Here is a 17,815-nt window from a genome sequence, read left to right as displayed (position 1 = left end):
TGAATGTTCTGGAAAGTTTCAGTGGAAATCATAGAAATGCAGGGCTGGAAGAGACAGGCTGTTTCACTGTTGATAAACTCACAGGAAGGAACCTTATATATTGGGGAAAACAGGTACTCCTGGAGCTGGTCTGTTTCTCTCACGAGGGTGGTGTTGGGCAGGTTTGATCTCTGTCCGAACTTTCCCCACAGCCAGTTCAGAAACAATTCTGCAATTTGCCTTTTAGCCAGGTTCACCTTGACATGGTCTCTGTGTAAATCTACACCTTCCCTCTCACAGAAATTGTCGGGCACCATGCAATCAGCACTGTAGTCTGCCATAGCCCCGACCTCGTCTTCACTTTTAAAGTGTTAAATGAATGAGGAAAATACCCTTTGTTCCAGGCCAAGCCCAGGGCCTGCATTAGCTGGCTGAGCTTCATAGGTAAGAAGTGGAAAGAGTCAATAAAACAAACGTCCAAGGCCTGCACCTTCACAATCAGGACTTTGCCTTCGTGCGCGACCAGATCTACATCCATCTTCTCCTTCAAGAGCTGCCTCAGGATAATGTATCTGTCATCCCCTTCGCCACAGGGAGCGAGGAAGGTGTAGTTCCAAAAGAGCTTAGCCAGAAAGGGCCTGGCAAGGGCTGCACACGTTCCACACCTGTAAACTACCAGCAGATCTTGCTTTGCAAAAATGTAACCAGGGATCTGGTCAGGGGTCCCCTGAGAACAACATACACAATGTACTTTTCTGATGCCTTGGTTGCACTGATGTTGAGTTGTTGACCATGAAACACAGATGTCTGTCTTGACTAGTGGTTCTCAACCTGTTTATCATTGTGGGCCGCAGGTTGAGAACCACAATGTTCCCCCACCCTAAAACCATTCACAGTCCCTTATGCCCAGCGCCCCTGCCCAGAGTGGGGCCAGGAGTGGAGCTGGGCAGCAGCGGGGACCTGGACCCATGGAGCCAGGCAGCAGCTGGGACCCCCCCAGCACCAGCCAGAAGCCTAGCACCTGGTGGGGCTGGCAGCCAGGACCCAAGAAGGGGGTCAGCAGCGGAGGCCCACCTAAAACCTGGGGCAAATCCCTAGTTCCCAGAGCCCCCCCAAAAAACTTACCCACAGACCCACTCTCCTGCCCCCTACCCCACTGCGGCACTCATCAGCCCCCTGCTGGCAGAAGCGCTGGTGCAGGAGGCAAGAAGCTATCTTCCCCTCAGCCGGCCCTGCCCCGTGCCAAACCAGAGCAGCAAATTTTGCATTTTTTTTAGCACACAGTTGGACTGCAGCTATGTGCTAATTGGGCCGCCTGAGGCCCGCGTGTTGAGAACTGCTAGTTTAGATCATCACAGTCTTCAGCATCACCAGGGATCCTAGTTTTCTGTGATAAAAAACTACAGAATTTCTCATAAAAAACCATAAAAATCCACATTTTTCAGCGATTAAAATGAAACGCTGAACTTTAGTTTCCCTATAGAATAGAATATCAGGGATGGAAGGGACCTCAGGAGGTCATCTAGTCCAACCCCCTGCTCAAAGCAGGACCAATCCCCAACTAAATCATCCCAGCCAGGGCTTTGTCAAGCCTGACCTTAAAAATATCTAAGGAAGGGTTTTTGGCATCTTTTCATAACTTTACTTACTCACGTCTGGAGGCTGAAGTGAAATCTGAGATGCATTGAAACATGAGCCCCTATATGTCCTTGAATAACCTCTCTATGCTGGAAGAAGTTTATTGGAGTATGTTTAGCGATGTAAATGTAAAGAGCATTCAAAAATCAAGCAGGATAGGGAGGTCATGCACATTGAATAAGTGACACTGGTACTTTCAGTAACATTTAGTGAATATATGTTTTTATTTTTCCACAAATTTAAAGATTCTCTGTCAAAATGCAAATTCTGCATTTTTCTGCGGCAAACGGATTTCTACGATCCTTGAACATCACACAGCTTACAGTCCCGGCCTTTGCAAGGATGGTCTTTTTCCATGTAGTACCGACAGCTGTCACACAGCATCTTGGACTGGCTTTGCTTTGGGTTGTGTAGTGGAGCAGCTGCCCCACTCCAGCAGAACAAGAGTTAAAAGCAGCCCTGAGAGGGCTGTGGCTGGGATAAAAGGAGTGAGAGCAGTTGAGGGAGCAGCTGACCACAGGTGTGGCCAGCTCAATCAGGGCCCAGCTGGCCCTGATAAAAGGGCTGTGGGGCCTCAAGCTGAAGGAGCTTCACTCTAGCTCTGGAGTGGGAAGGGCTAGCTTCCTGGGAGCAAGGTACCCAAAGTGGAGCAGTGCTGGGGAAGGGCAAAGGGAGCTCCAGCCTAGTAAACCCCAAGGCTGCAGGCCTTGTGGAAGACCTATGAAAGGTACTGGGGCTACAGAGGGGCAGCCTGGGGATAGGCAAAGGCAGCAGGTCCTATCCCCTTGCCAATGTTGAGTAGCCACTATAGGCTGCAGTCTGCCCCAGGGAAAGGGGGCTAGATGATGACTGGCAGTAGCCACTGAGGCAAGGTGGGCTTAGAGGGTTGGGGGTTCCCCTGGGAGGGGAGACCCAGAGTCTGAGGGCACTGCAGTGGGGCAGCACCCCAAGGTATGGGGCACTGGGGTCTGGGAGGGACATGGGGCCTGAGGTGGGTAAGACACTGGCCAGCAGAGGGTGCTCTGAGGCTGAAGAGCTAATTCCCAAGATGACCAGCAGGAGGTGCTTGGCAGGTGAGTCTACAGGTTGCGAAGGTCCTCTGTGTCTCTAAGCACAATGGGGACCTGCAGAACCCCCTGCCAGTACTGCATCTCTAGCACCCTCTGTACACTTGTAAGGATAAGGCCTTTTCCTGTAGCCATATTGCAAGGCCCAAAGCCTTTGTCTGCACCATATTAGAAGAGCAGCAGCCATTGACTAAGAAGCAGGAAGTCACATCCTTGCATTCCATCTAAATTACATTAAAAAAGTAATATCAGGCTGTTAAAAAGGCAATCGTGTTCTAATAGCACCCACCATCACCAGATAAACCGATCTTCAGATGGCTAAAGACAACTTAGTTTGGTAGCGTTCTGTCTGGCAAGAAATCACTTATCAATAGTTGTGGTTGTGAAATCCTCATTCTTTGTTTGATCTTTATGGTCCCCACTCTCTATTGTATGATCTGTCTGGTTCTTTGACTGTTTCTGTCTATTACATAATTAATTTTGCTAGGTGTAAATCAATGAAGGTGGAGGGGTATGACTGGTTAGAGAATCTTGTTCCACAATGTTAGGAGTGGTTAGTAAAATGATTGGTTAAGGTACAGCGAAGCAGGACTCAAGTTTCACTGTATAAACTGGGGTCCAAAAGGTAATTTGGAATCTGCTCCAGGACACAGCTCCAAGATCAGAGCTGCCAGACCTCCACACCCTGCCAATAATACCATGCAGAACCTGGAGTCCCCAAGTAACTGAATCCTGAGAGGCCAGCAGGAAAAATTTGTCTGCTTTATTGGGAGTGATGAGTATTGTATGCTTAGCGTGAGCATTCTGGTTTTGTTGATTGTTAATAAAGAGGATAAGGATATTGCTGTGTAAGGCTCTTTCACTGGTAAAAGATCCTGCAAACCCGCAGCATATAAAGTTATGCCTGAACCCTAGGAACTGGTAAGGGGGGTGCCCCTAGCATGTCTGAGTAACAGAGGTTTGGGCGGGTAACTCACTGTGTGCTCAGACAGAGTCTGCAGCTCTGGTGGCAAACCTGGCTATTGTTAGGGTTACAGGTCATGCAGCAAAGGTCACAGAAATATCTTACCCCACACATTCTTCACATCCAAGACCCCAAAGTAATGATCACTCTGCAAGAGGATAAATGCTGTTTTTAGGGTATACAGGACCCTGGGTATTAAACTGCCCCAACGCCCCCCCTTCTCATTGTACATCACCACACTACGGGTGACTGCTGCACCGCACCTCACTGAGGGTGAGCTTTTTCTGATGGGAAAAGCGTGATTTCTCATGGACCTTTCTCACCCTATCTACCAGCTCAGTGTGGGTGAGCTTCTTCTCTGATAGCGCTGCCGCCAGGGCTGCCGGGGGTCGCTGCATTTTCAGCAGAGGGAAATAGGGTCACCCTACATTAGAATCGCTGGCTGAAGATTGTAGGGGGGGGGTTTCGTGTGCAATGGTCCTGGGGGTGAACCTGGGGGTGTCTCCAGGCAAGGACATTCGGAACGGAACCGACCTTTGCATAACGAAGCCATGTGTACGGCTGTAATTCCACTGTGGATTGTTTTGGTCCAGGCCCTGTCGCCGGAGCTGGCGGCGCGGGCCCCCTCCAGCCTCCGCTCGCTTCCGCGCTAGCCCGGGGCGGGGATTGTACCTGACCCACGTGTCCCTGCGCCCAGACTCCCGGGCCCGCTACAGCCCCGCGCGGCCCCGTTTCCAGCCCCAGGGAGCCCCTTGGAGAAGGGGGCCGGGCGGCTCCTGCCCCCCGCCCAGCGGGGACAGGCTCCGGCCCGCACAGGTCAGCGCGGGGCGGGGCGGGTTACTGGCTGGGGCGCTAAATCCGCCCTGGAGCAGGCAGGGCCAAGGAGCCTTCCCGTGCCAGGCCAGACACCTGGGTCCCCAGCCCGGCCCGTGCGCAGGGCGGGTCCCCGCTGCAGCCCAGCGGTCGGTCGGTGAGCGGGGCGCAGGGGAGGGGGAGAAACAGCCGCGCAGGCAGGAAATCGCTGCCCGGGGAAAGCGGCCGCCGGGGGGGGGGTTCGGAGCCGAAGGGGGCTGGTGACCCCCCACCAGCCGGTGCCAACGAAGGGGGAGAGGGGTCTGCAACTGAGCTAACCTGGGGCTTCATTCCCGTGCCCGTAGTAGGGCAGTGACCGGGGGGGGGGTAACCCCAGCCCCCTCCCTGGGATGTTACTGAGAATGTCACACCTGGCCCAGAATAACGGGGTCCCGCTCTCCTCGGGGGATTCCTTGGGAACTGACTTGGCCCCTTTTCTCCTCTCTCCAGACACGCCCTGTCTGTCCCTTCCCTGCTACCAAGGACCTCGCCTTGCCCCAGACCCCAATAGCCCCAGACCATGGCGATGGCTGCAGCGGGGCCGGCGCAGGCAGGACGCGGGGCGGGGACTCCCCGGCCGGGCACTGGCTGGTCCCAAGGGGGGCCGGGATCCGGGTCCCTCCCGCGCTAGTGACCCCGGGGCTGGGGGCTACAGCAGCTCCCCGGGGGGTGGTGCTGACCCGGGCCAAGCACTGCCCCAGGGTCGGGAGCGGCTCAGCGCGGCCAGGCAAGGCCTAGGGTCCTGCTTTGCACTAGCGCAGCCTGGGGGGCCCAGGGCTGCAGCAGCTGGAGCCGGGGAGAGGCTTTGGGGCCCCAGGACCCTCCCACAGAAAGCCAGGACCGTCCCTGGGACTAAGGAGGGGAGGGCCCTGGCCAGGCAGACATGTGGAGATGGGTGCCGTCCCTTTACCCTTAGGGCCCTGGCCTGGCAAAGGAGCCCTGAGGTGCCCGAGCCAGGGGTGGGAGTGGGGCTGAGCACAGGCCTGTGGCAGAGGCGGGGACTCCTGTTTCTTGCCCTGGGATTCAGGCCCTTCCCAGGGCCCTGACTCAGAACCCCCTGGGCAGAGATGAAAGTAAGCTGGCACACCCCAGTACGGTGTACCGGGAAGAGCCGGTGCGCCGTACCAGGGTGGATCGGCTTCCCCAGGTGCAATTTAAAGGGCCTACAGCGGCTGGAGCCCCCAGCCCTTTAAATTGCTACCAGACCCCTGCTGCCGGAGCCCTGGGCCCTTTAAATTGACCCCGGAGCCTGCCGGAGCCCTGGGGTAGCGGCGGCAGGGCTGGGGCGGTGATTTAAAGGGCCCAGGGTGGTAGCCGCGGCCGAGCCACTTCCCCAGGGCTCCGGCAGGCTCTGGGGACAATTTAAAGGGCCCAGGGCTCCGGCCACCACTACTGCCCAGGGCCTTTTAAACCACTGCCAGAGCCCCAGCTGCCGCTGCTACCCCGGGGAGGGGGAAGGAGGCACTTGCCGGTACGGGGTGGGCCGGGGCTGACTCTGACCCCCCGAGCTCCGTCCCTTCCTCCTGGGGCCCCGCCCCTTCTGGGGGCCAGAGCCGGCCCCAGCCCAGCCCCATACTGGTAAGTTCCTAGATTTACTTTCACCCCTGCCCATGTGAAGCCAAAGGCAACTCCTGTCCCCTCAGCAGGGCCCCGAGTCCCTGGGGAGCTGAGCGGGGCAGGGAGTCTCCCTGGGTCACAGCTGCTGGGCTGGGGGTTCCCTGGGAGTCGCTCCCCTAGAAACCGCATCCCCTGCTGAGACTCCGGGGTGAGGGGCTGGAGCGGAAGGTGCTGAATGTGTAACGCTTGTGCCAGCAGCTCCAGGTGGCGTTTGAGGATGTGGCTCTGTATTTCACCCGGGAGGAGTGGGAGCTCTTGTCCCAGCCAGAGAAGCAGCTGTATCAGGACCAGATGCTGAGGAATTACCGGGCCCTTGTTTCCCTGGGTAAGGACCAATTTCCCCTCTTTTATTCGCAGCTGTGAAATGTCTGGGTTCCCTTGAAGCCTCGGCTGCCATGTGCCACTGAGTGGCCAACTGGTGGCAAATGTCAGTACTAGGGCTATCAAGCAATTAAAAAATTAATCGTGATTAATCGCACTGTTAATAATAGAATACCATATAAATACTTTTGGATGTTTTCTACATTTTCAAATATATTGATTTCAGTTACAACACAGAATACAAAATGTACAGTGTTTACTTTATATTTTTATTACAAATATTTGCAGTGTAAAAAAACAAAAGAAATAGTATTTTGCAATTCACCTCCTACAAGTATTGTAGTGCAATCTCTTTATCATAAAAGTTGAACTTACAAATGTAGAATTATGTACAAAAAAACTGCATTCAAGAATAAAACAGTGTAAAACTTTAGAGCCTACAAGTCCACTCAGTCCTACTTCTTGTTCAGCCAATCGCTCAGACAAACAAGTTTGTTTACATTTGCAGGAGATAATGCTGCCTGCTTCTTGTTTACAATATCACCTGAAAGTGAGAACAGGCATTTGCATGGCACTGTTGTAGCCGGGGTCGCAAGGTATTTACATTCCAGATGCGCTAAAGATTCATATGTCCTTTCATGCTTCAACCACCATTCCAGAGGACATGCGTCCATGCTGATGATGGGTTCTGCTTGACAATGATCCAGAGCAGTGCAGACCGACACATTTTCGTTTTCATCATCTGAGTCAGATATCTCAGCAGAAGGTTGACTTTCTTTTTTGGTGGTTCGGGTTCTGTAGCTTCCGGATAACATGTTGCTCTTTTAAGACTTCTGAAAGCATGCTCCACACCCTGTCCCTCTCAGATTTTGGGAGGCATTTCAGATTCTTAAACCTTGGGTCGAGTGCTGTAGCTACCTTTAGAAATCTCACATTGGTACCTTTTTTTGTGTTTTAACAAATCTGCAGTGAAAGTGTTCTTAAAACGAACAACATGCTGGGTCATCATCCGAGACTGCTATAAACATGAAATATATGGCAGAATGTATGTAAAACAATATAGAAGACATACAATTCTCTCCTCCCCCACAGGAGTTCAGTCACAAATTTAATTAATGCTTTTTTTTTTTTTTAATGAGCATCATCAGCATGTCATCTGGAATGGTGGCCGAACCATGAAGAGGCATACGAATGTTTAGCATATCTGGCACATAAATACCTTACAATGCTGGCTACAAAAGTGCCATATGAACGTCTGTTCTCACTTTCAGGTGACATTGTAAATAAGAAGCGGGCAGCATTATCTCCCGTAAATGTAAACAAACTTGTTTGTCTTAGCAGTTGGCTGAACAAGAAGTAGGACTGATTGGACTTTTACGCTCTAACATTATTTTGTTTTTGAGTGCAGTTATGTAACAAATATCTACACTTGAAAATTTTCACTTTCACAACAGAGATTGCACTACAGTACTTGTATGAGGTGAATTGAAACATCTGCATTGTAAAAATGACAGATAAAAGAAATAATATATTTGTAATAAAAATAATATAAAGTGAACACTGTACATTTTGTATTCTGTGCTGTAATTGAAGTCAATATATTTTAAAATGTAGAAAAACATCCAAAAATATTTAATAAATGTCAATTGGGTTTCTGTTGTTTTAACAGTGCAATTAAAACTGCAATTAATTGCAAATAATTTTTTGGAGTTAATTGTGTGAGTTAACTGCAATTTAATCAACAGCCGTAGTCAGCACCTTTCAGGTCCGCTTCCTGTTGGAGGAGAGCTCATGTCCATAGAGCCTGGGGTTAATTTTAGTGTAATTTGTTTACTTGCATATTATGTCCCTCAGTCCTGGCACAGCAGTGGTAGCAAACAGCCCGTGAGCAACAACCTCTTCCAGGAATCCCAGCCCAGCCACTGATGGCAGCAGCTCTGCTCAAGAAGGCCAATGGCCAATGGCATTTTGGGATGTATAAGTAGGGGCATAGCGAGCAGATCGAGGGACGTGATCGTTCCCCTCTATTCGACATTGGTGAGGCCTCATCTGGAGTACTGTGTGCAGTTTTGGGCCCCACACTTCAAGAAGGATGTGGATAAATTGGAGAGAGTCCAGCGAAGGGCAACAAAAATGATTAGGGGTCTGGAACACATGAGTTATGAGGAGAGGCTGAGGGAGCTGGGATTGTTTAGCCTGCAGAAGAGAAGAATGAGGGGGGATTTGATAGCTGCTTTCAACTACCTGAAAGGGGGTTCCAAAGAGGATGGCTCTAGACTGTTCTCAATGGTAGCAGATGACAGAACGAGGAGTAATGGTCTCAAGTTGCAGTGGGGGAGGTTTAGATTGGATATTAGGAAAAACTTTTTCACTAAGAGGGTGGTGAAACACTGGAATGCGTTACCTAGGGAGGTGGTAGAATCTCCTTCCTTAGAGGTTTTTAAGGTCAGGCTTGACAAAGCCCTGGCTGGGATGATTTAACTGGGAATTGGTCCTGCTTTGAGCAGGGGGTTGGACTAGATGACCTTCTGGGGTCCCTTCCAACCCTGATATTCTATGATTCTATGATTCAAGGCATGGAGAAAATGTTACCCACACTAGGGCACCTGCCCTTACCCAGTTCCTAGGGCTCAGGGTGTAACTTTACACTCTGCGCATTTGTGGGTGTTTTTTACTAGTGAAAGAACCTTATGCCTTATATCCTTAACCTCTGTTTATTAACAGTCACCAAAATGGAATGCTCACGCTAAGCATACAATGCTCACCACTCCCAATAAGGCAGACGAACTTTTCCTGCTGGCCACTCAGGATCAGGTTGGCCAGGGACTCCAGCTTCTGGGGGTGTTGAGGTCTGGCAGCTCTGATCTTTGGGCTGTGTTCTGGAGCTGGTTCCAAAGAACTTCCTTTTGGACCCCAGTTTATATAGTGAAACCTGAGTCCTGCTTAGCTGTACCTTTTACCAATCATTTTAAAGTACTGCAAAATAATTCTTTGACTAATCTTAAAATATTGTGAAACCATTCTTTACCCAGTCATACCCTATCACCTTAGTTGATTTAAATATAAAATTAATTATGCAACAGACAGAAACAATCAAAGAACCAGACAGAAACCATACAGATAAACAATAGAGAGGTAGGGACTGTAAAGGTAAAACAAAGTAGCAATTTCACACCCACAACTGTTGATAAGTGATTCCTTACCAGACAGAATGCTATCAAACAAAGTTTTCTTTAACCATCTGAAGATCTGTTTCTGTATCTGATGATGGTGGGTGCTATTAGGATAAGGTCTCCTTTTTAACAGCCTGGTATTACATTGTTTTAATGTAATTTAGATGGAATGTGAGAAGGTGACTTTCTGCTTTTTGGGCTCCTGGCTGCTGCTCTCGTAATATGGCTGCAGAAAAAGGCTTCAGACCCTGCAAAAAAAACTCCTGCTGCTTGCACAGCCTCCCACTCCCCCCAACCCACTCCTCTGGAAAAGAGGATACATCATAAATTTAACAACCGTGCAGCTGAACAGTGCTCGCACCCTAAGCAAAAAACCGTGCAGGTCTATGTGGTAGTGTTACCTAATGATACCGGCATAACACATTATGGCCGGTCTCTTAATGACATGCTGCAAAGAGCTGTTGAAAACAGCAATAAGACGGCAAAGAAGCAAACACTTCCTTCCTGAAAATTTTTTCAGGAGACAATTGGGTACGTGAAATGATGGCCAGGAGAGAGAAGGTAGGGGGGGACTTTCTGTTCACCCTGTCTCCTAATCTGAGGACAAAGGGATGTTCAATGATATTTCAATGGGTAAAAGGAAATCTGTGTCACACAGTTGTCCTGCGGAACACACTGGTGCTAGATAGCACTGAGACAAAGATGGAATTTTTCTCTGCAACATTTAGAGTTATCCTAATGCTTATTTTTAAAATCTTTATCTCTTGCAAATTCAGAAGGATTATAGACCTTGCTGCTTCAGAGTATGACCTAAACTCACCTGGAGGGGTAAGGGATGAAATCTCTCCTAAGGAAGGTTTATTCCGTTATTGTCCTGCTTGGGATCTTTCTCACTTTCCTCTAAAGCAGTGACCGAGATTAGGGCCCCATTGTGCCACTTGCTGCGCACGCAATGCCAGAGATCAGGTCCCTGTTGTGCCGGGTGCTGCACAGGCATATTATAAATGTAGCTCTCTGCCCCCAAAAGCTTAGCCCGTGTCTACACTACAGTACTATGGTGACAGAAGTTATGTCGACGACCAAAAAATGCTGTAATAACATCACTATTGCGTGTTCACGCTGTGCTCCCTCTGTCGGCAGAATGCATCCACACTTGGTGCTCTGGCATTCACGGTAAGAGCAGTGCATTGTGGGTAGCTATCCCACAGTGCTACTCGCCACCTTGTGGGCTGGCGGAGTGGATCGCAGTGCATCATGGGTGTGGACTCAACATCCCATGATGCATTGTTTTCCGTCCCAGCATTCTGTGCTCTTCCGAGTGCCTTTCACTGCATTTTACAACGGCCCTTGTTTGCTGTGCGCCCACCATCTGTGTGTGAAAGGATGGATCCCACGCTGTTCTGTCATTAACACATCGCAGATTTGCAGTGCACTTAAACATGAGGTTCCTATCTGAACATGAGTCAGAGCTGCCTGACCTGCTGTGGGCTGTGGATAGAAACAACACCAGATTACTTCTGGCATTCATGGAGCAGCTGCACATGGTGGACCATCACTTTTGGGCTAGGGAAACAAGCACTGGGTTGTGCAATCACATCGTTATGCAGGTCTGGGATGATGAGCAGTGGCCGCAGAACTTTTGGATGCGGAAAGCCACCTTCCTGGGACTTTGTGTGGAACTCACCTCAGCCCCATGTTGCATGGACATCAAAATGAGAGCTGCCCTCTTGGTGGAGAAGGACGTGGCGATTGCATTTAGGAAGCTGGCGACTCCTGACTGCTACCAGTTGGTCACGAATCAGTTCAGAGTGGGGAAGTTGACCCCTGGGGCTGCGTTAGCACAAGTGTGCAGGGCCATTAATCACATCCTGCTACGAAGGACCATGTCTCTTGGCAATGTGCGTGAAATAGTGGATGGCTTTGCAGAAATGGGTTTCCCTAACTGCGGAGGGGCGACAGATGTGTAGCCCAATTTTGGCACTGGACCACATTGCCACAGAATATGTCAATAGAAAGGGCTAATTCTCCATGGTGTTGTGGACGTTTCACTGACATTAGTGTGGGGTGGTTCAGGAAGGTGCATGACACATGCATCTTCAGGAACACTGGCCTGTACAGAAAGCTGCAAGCAGAGACTTTTTTTCCAGACCAGAAGAGACCAGTGGGGGATGTTGAAATGCCCATAGTGATCCTGGGAGACCCAGTCTACCCGTTACTTCCATGGCTCATGAAGCCTTACACAGGAAACCTGGACAGCAGCAAGAAGTGGTTCAACAATAGGCTGAGTAGGTGCAGGCAGATCGTGGAGTGTGCGTTTGGCAGATTAAAGGAATATTAATATATAATATTCCCATGGTCATAGCCACCCGCTGTACATTGCATAATAGTTGTGAAGCTAAGAGTGAAAGGTTTGCTCAGGGGTGGGGCACAGAGGCAGATCGCCTGGCTGCTGATTTTGAGCAGCCTGATGCCAGGGCTATTAGAGAGGCACAGTTTGAGAGGACGCAGTTCGAATCAGGGAGGCTTTGAGGCAACATTTTGAGAATGAGAACCAGCGATGTATATTTCTATGTAGCGATCTGCCCTGCTTCATTAAATCAAGTTTCGTTACGAAACACTTGCGATGGTTCGTAGACTAGGTTTTCAGTAAGAAAATGACTAAACTGCCTATATATGTTTTACTGGTAGCTGCTATCACAATCTGTAGTACACAAATAAAGATTAGTGATCTTTCAGAGATTTTGTTTTTATTAAAACGAAGGCTTGGTGGGAAGGGAGGTACAGTGAAGGGCAGATTGTCATAGGTGTGCATAAATCCAGTATCATTTTGGAAGCTGTCCAAAGGAATGGAGTGAAGAAGAAACCGAGAAGTCCCAGAAAGTTGAAAGGAATGTGTGGGAGGAGTTTGGGGAGGGCAAGGAAAACAGTTCCGAAGTGGCTGCAGTGGGAGTCGAGCATCCATCTGTTCAGAATGGAGCATGATTAGGGACTTCAACATCTCTGGTTGCCTCTTCATTACTTTTATCATCCACTCAGTGGCCTTTTGAACAATCTCCTGATATTCTTTTCTGTCCCGCCTTTCCATTTCTATCTACTTCCTGCATTCCCTTTTTTCTGTGTCAGAGAACTGTAGCATCTCCTGGAACATATCCTCTTTGCTCTGCCTTGGTCACTTTTGTGACGTTTCACTCCATATTCTTTATGAAAATATGCTTCTGATATGAATATGACATAACTGTGATAGGTCTTGTAAGATATCCTTGGAAAGATTATAATTTACTGAATGCAATTATTCAATTGTATCATTACTGTATCTGAAGTTAGGAATATTGACTATGTATCTGTATTTCAACTATGCTACTTTGGGTGATGCCCACTGCTAACAGTTCAGGTACAACAATGGAAAAGTCAGACAGGGCTGATGACCATCAGTGAGGACAATGGACTGTGAAAAGCTTGGCCTTCCTGCGGACGCTCCACACTGCCACTGACTCATGGATGTTGTGATACTACAGAGTCAGGTGGTCTTGTCACCTGATACTAAACATTACCTGGGACTTCTTGTAACTTTCCACTGGAAGGTGGGGGAGGGGGCAAGTTTGGGAAACAAAGGATTCCCGCCTTATGTAAATCCTATTTAAGGGTGGGGAGGAAGGCAAACAAGACTCCTCTCCATGGTCTGTCTGCCCAAGAAGACTGCTAAAGCCACCTGAAGGGAAGGCAAGCGGGGAGACAGGGGTACAGTCTGAAAAGGAATAGAACTGGAACTCTGAACCACAGAAACTTTGCAACCTGCCTAAAATAACATTTACGGTGAGAATTTACATTTTATAACCTGTTTCTTAAGTATATTGAGCTTAGCTTGCGTATTTTGCTTTATTTGGTCAGTAACCTGCTTTGTTCTGTCTGTCATCTCTTATATTTACTTAAAATTCACCTTTTGTAGTTAATAAACTTATTTCTTGTTTATAATATAACCCAGTTTATGTAATTTCTAAGTGGGGGTGGGGGCAAGAGGTTGTGCATAACTCCCTCCACATTGAGGGAGGGGGAAAATTTCATAAAACCTTTGAGTTTGTACCCCTTAAAGGGAGTGGGCCCCAGAGTGCTGGGGCAAGCCCTGAAGGCTGAATCTTTCCAGAGTGGATCTGTGTCTCTCTGTGCAGTTGGGTGTGGCCCTGCCTGTGTGCTTGGCTGGAAGAGGCTTGTGAGCCTAACCCAGCAAGGCCAGGTAAAGGGCACCCAGGCTGGCAGAACAGGCTGATTCATTGGCATCCCAGCACCTGGGGTGACACTCCAAAGGGCCCAAACCTGTCACAGCTTTCTTATCTGGGAGAGACGCTCTGCTGGTGTGTAAGGGTTCCCCTGAAGGCCACATCTGCAGAAACACAAGACACAATACACAGAATCATGATTGTTTGTTAGTTCACACACCCCATTGAATCATTACAGTAAAATACACCTCTTGTAGCATCCCAAGCAGTTTCTCACTGACCCTAGGCAGGCAGACATCTTTGTGAACAAACACCCCCTAAGCATGATGAGTTCAGCTCAGTGTGTGTGTGTGTGGGGGGGGGGGGAGGTGGGAGGGGTGTTCCAGCTCGGCAAAAGAGCGATGGTGGTGATTCAAGGGTCACGGTGCAGGTGACTAGGAACAATGTTGTAAATTCTCCCACCCTTTTTCACCGGCAGGGATCATTGAAGCTGATATCTCACTCCTGAGTGTAAGCAAGGATGCAAGGGTGCATCTACTGTGTGCTTGTGGGTTCAGACCTGTTCCCTATGTTGCTCACCTGTGTGCCACTTTGGTCCCTGCACAAGGGATTGCCGAGTGGCACGGGAAGGTTTCCTACAATGGGGGAAGGAACAAAAGCAGCTCTCCCAAGGAACTTTTGGCAAAGGATTGGCAATTACCTTCAGGAAAGTTTCCTAGAGATATCTCTGGAACATTCCCATGAAATCCCAGTGTTCATCAACATACTGTTCCGGCACACTGCTTAGCTGCACAGGGGAATGTGCAGTGCACAGAAACACAGTAAGTCTTGTATATTTCTAACCCTTTACCCACTTTCACATTACACAAAGCGAAGGAAAGCTGGAAATCATATAAACGAGAAGCATCAACTCAAGAAAGTCACTTACCAGCGGTCTCCTCTTCTGCTTCCTGCTCCCCAGAGAGGGACTGGTGGGACTGGGTAGACACCTCCAGAGTAGAAAAGAGGTCCTCACTCACCACCCCACCTGGAGACTGCCATCTCCACTTCCTCATCCGTGATCTCATCCTCTGGGTTAGGTACACTTTCCACTGACTCCAGCCCTGCTGAAGTGTCCACAGGGCTCTTGGCAGTGGAGGTGGGGTCACTGCCAAGGATGGCATCCAGCTCCTTACAGAAGTGGCAGGTCTTTAGTTCAGCACCAGAGTGACAGTTTGCATCCCTTGCCTTCTGGTACTCCTGCCTCAGTGCTTTTATCTTCGCTCTGCACTGCAGCATGTCTCTATCGTAGCCCTTTTCGCACAAGCCATGAGAAATGTGCCTGTTGGTATCAAACTTCCTACAACTGGAGCACAGCGGGGATTGGACAGCCTCCTCTCCCTATATACTGAGCTGATCCAACAGCTCCGCAGGGTCCAAGCTGGAGAGCGTTTGCCATGTGGAGCTGCTGTGATCAACTGGGAAAATGCGATGTCAGCTCTCCATGCCGACAAAACAGGAAGTGGAATTTCAAAAATTTGCGGGGCTTTAAGACGGAGGGGTGGATGCCTGTGTACCTGGCTGCAGGGCAGCAGAGTTCAAACTGCTGACCAGAGCGGGCAGGAGGGGCATTGTGGGGCACCTCCTGGAGGCCCTTTATAGCAACATAATCAAGCACAGTGTCTACACTGATACTTTGTCGCTAAAAATTTGCCTCAAAAAGCTCCATGCCTCTCATGGAGGTGGTTTTATTTGATCACCAAAACAGTTTTTGTCACCAAATGTTGCATTGTAGTACGTACACCTCCACTGTTTTGTCAACAAATCTGTGTAGTGTAGACAAGACCTTAGTAATAAAACTGATTCTTTCCCCTCAAACAGGCTATTCAGGTTCCACACCAGACTTAATCCAGCGGATCGAGGTAGGGGAGGCAGAGCTCTGGATCTGGGATGCCGAGGGCTCCAGGGAAAACTCGGGGCCTGAGAGCCCCTCCTCAGGTGAGTCATAATAATCCAATCCCTTCTGATTTCCCCAGCTGCTAGTGGAGGGCTCCTTAATGTAGAAGGCAAAGGCAGAGCAAGATCCACTGGCTGGGAGCTGAAGGGAGACCAGTTGAGGCTGGGAATTAGGGGCCAGTGTTTGAATTCACCACTGGAACAGCTCGCCTAGGGACGGGAGGGATTCTCCATCCCTGGGAGTCTGTCAGTGGAGATGGGGCGTCTCTCTCTCTCAAAGCTCCGCTCTAGCTCAGCTAGGAGTTACCGGGCCAGAGGCAGGAATCCTGGGGGAGATTCTGTGGCCTGGGTGAGGCAGGAGGCTGGGCTGGATGGGCACAGTGGGCTTCTATGGGCTTGATATCTATGACCCGGGATGGGACCTAAGAGGGATGGGGCCTCAAAGCAGTGAAAGGGACATGAATTGGGGATGGGGAGGGGATGAGATGGGATGAGGGGTGGGATAGTGGTATGGGACAGTTTGTGGGGGGGATTTGAGGGGCGCTGAGGGAAAGCGAGAGCTCTCATGGGGGAAGGACATGGGGAGCTGTGTTTACACAGAGGTGTTCTGCTGGTGTGTAAGGGTTTCCCTGAAGGCCACATCTGCAAAAGCACAACAAACAATACACAGAATCATGATGGTTAGTTCACATGCTCCATTGAATCATTAAAGTAAAATGTGGATTCATAAGTTCTTGATTCAATTCCTAAAGCGCCTCACTACAGCGCTCTCTGTGCACCAGTTTCACCCTCTGTGTAATGGAGAGGGCCGTGGGGCTGTGAGGATAACATTCATTTGTGTGTGTCGGGATCAGACTCTACAGAGCCGGGGGTGAGACAGGCCTGCTGGTCCATAGTCCACAAAGCTCTCTTCTAGGCTTCCTTGCAGATAGGACTTATTCTAGGGCAATAGTTTTGAGCCATTTCCCCCTGCCATTTAACCAGGACCCCCAGCAATATGGGAAGGGCACAGTGGCGTTGACCCCAGGTCTAGGATCTACGTGAGGGAGCTCAGTGGGACAATCTTTCTCTCATCCCCCTCTCTTCCTGCTCCCTCCATGGCACAAACCCTTTGTCACTTCAAACTAACATTGCTTCAGTGCTAATGCTTAGCTCGCCTGTCAGCCTAAATGAGGTCTGTGCTTGTCTGTAGATCACAGGCCCGCTGTGCAGGAGCCGTGAACACCTTCCCACTTAACAATATCCATTGATTGGCTTGTAAAATAATACAAAAGTGGTTTCAGATTACATCACCATAAATCCTGAGTAATGTGTCCCCTCCCCCACACCTGCAAGAAAAAACAAACTTCCAATTTAGTTTTGCACAAGGAAGAAACATCAGGTCGAGGCTGAATGACTTCTTCAGAAGGAATTCCTTGAAAAGGACTCACTCCCCCACAGGAATAAGCTATGTTGTTCTACATACCTTTATGCCGGTCTAACTGTGTCCACATTAGAGGGTTGTAGCCCTTTAACTAAACTGGTTTCAAAGTGGTATAGTTAAAACAGTACCAAAACGGGGGAGCAGGTCTCATGCTACAAAATGGGGAGAAAGTGAAGAGCCAACAACATAAAATCCTCTGATTAAAATAAAAACAAAATCAGTTTGAAAAGAAAAAACAGACCTTGTTTGTACTGCATTAGCATGTACGGGCCCTTGTCCTGGATCAGGGCCGCATTGTGCCAGTTGCTGCCCGTTTCCTGGGCACTCTACAATTTAAGCATAAAATGAGACCCAAGAGGTGCGTGGCTCATGTGGGAGCTGGTGCTAGGTGCTGCACAAACAAGTAAGGGTAGAACCACCGTAAGTCAGGCTGCAGATTTGTCACAGCATTTTGTATCCAATGGGCGCTGACCATTCACAGCAGCACCCTCCACCCAGCACCGTGACCCTAATCCTGGCCTGGTGTGGAGAGGGTGGGGGGAGACTCGAGAGTGAACCCGCCCCGTGCTCACCCCACAGTGTTAGTCCCTGAAGCTCTCCTGGCTATAGGGCTTGTCCTGGTTCCCTACCCT

General features: G+C 49.5%; 1 pseudogene; it reads left to right on the top strand.

Moving 5' to 3' along the window:
• Positions 1 to 5,026: 5,026 nt before the first annotated feature.
• The window catches only part of LOC140913680 (uncharacterized), a 37,450-nt pseudogene continuing 24,661 nt past the window's right edge, over positions 5,027 to 17,815 (top strand).

Source organism: Lepidochelys kempii, chromosome 6 (assembly GCF_965140285.1).
Source record: "Lepidochelys kempii isolate rLepKem1 chromosome 6, rLepKem1.hap1, whole genome shotgun sequence".
Lineage (NCBI taxonomy): Eukaryota > Metazoa > Chordata > Testudines > Cheloniidae > Lepidochelys > Lepidochelys kempii.
The sequence above is the reverse complement of the archived record's forward strand: the minus strand, read 5'-3'. Positions and strand labels throughout refer to the sequence as shown.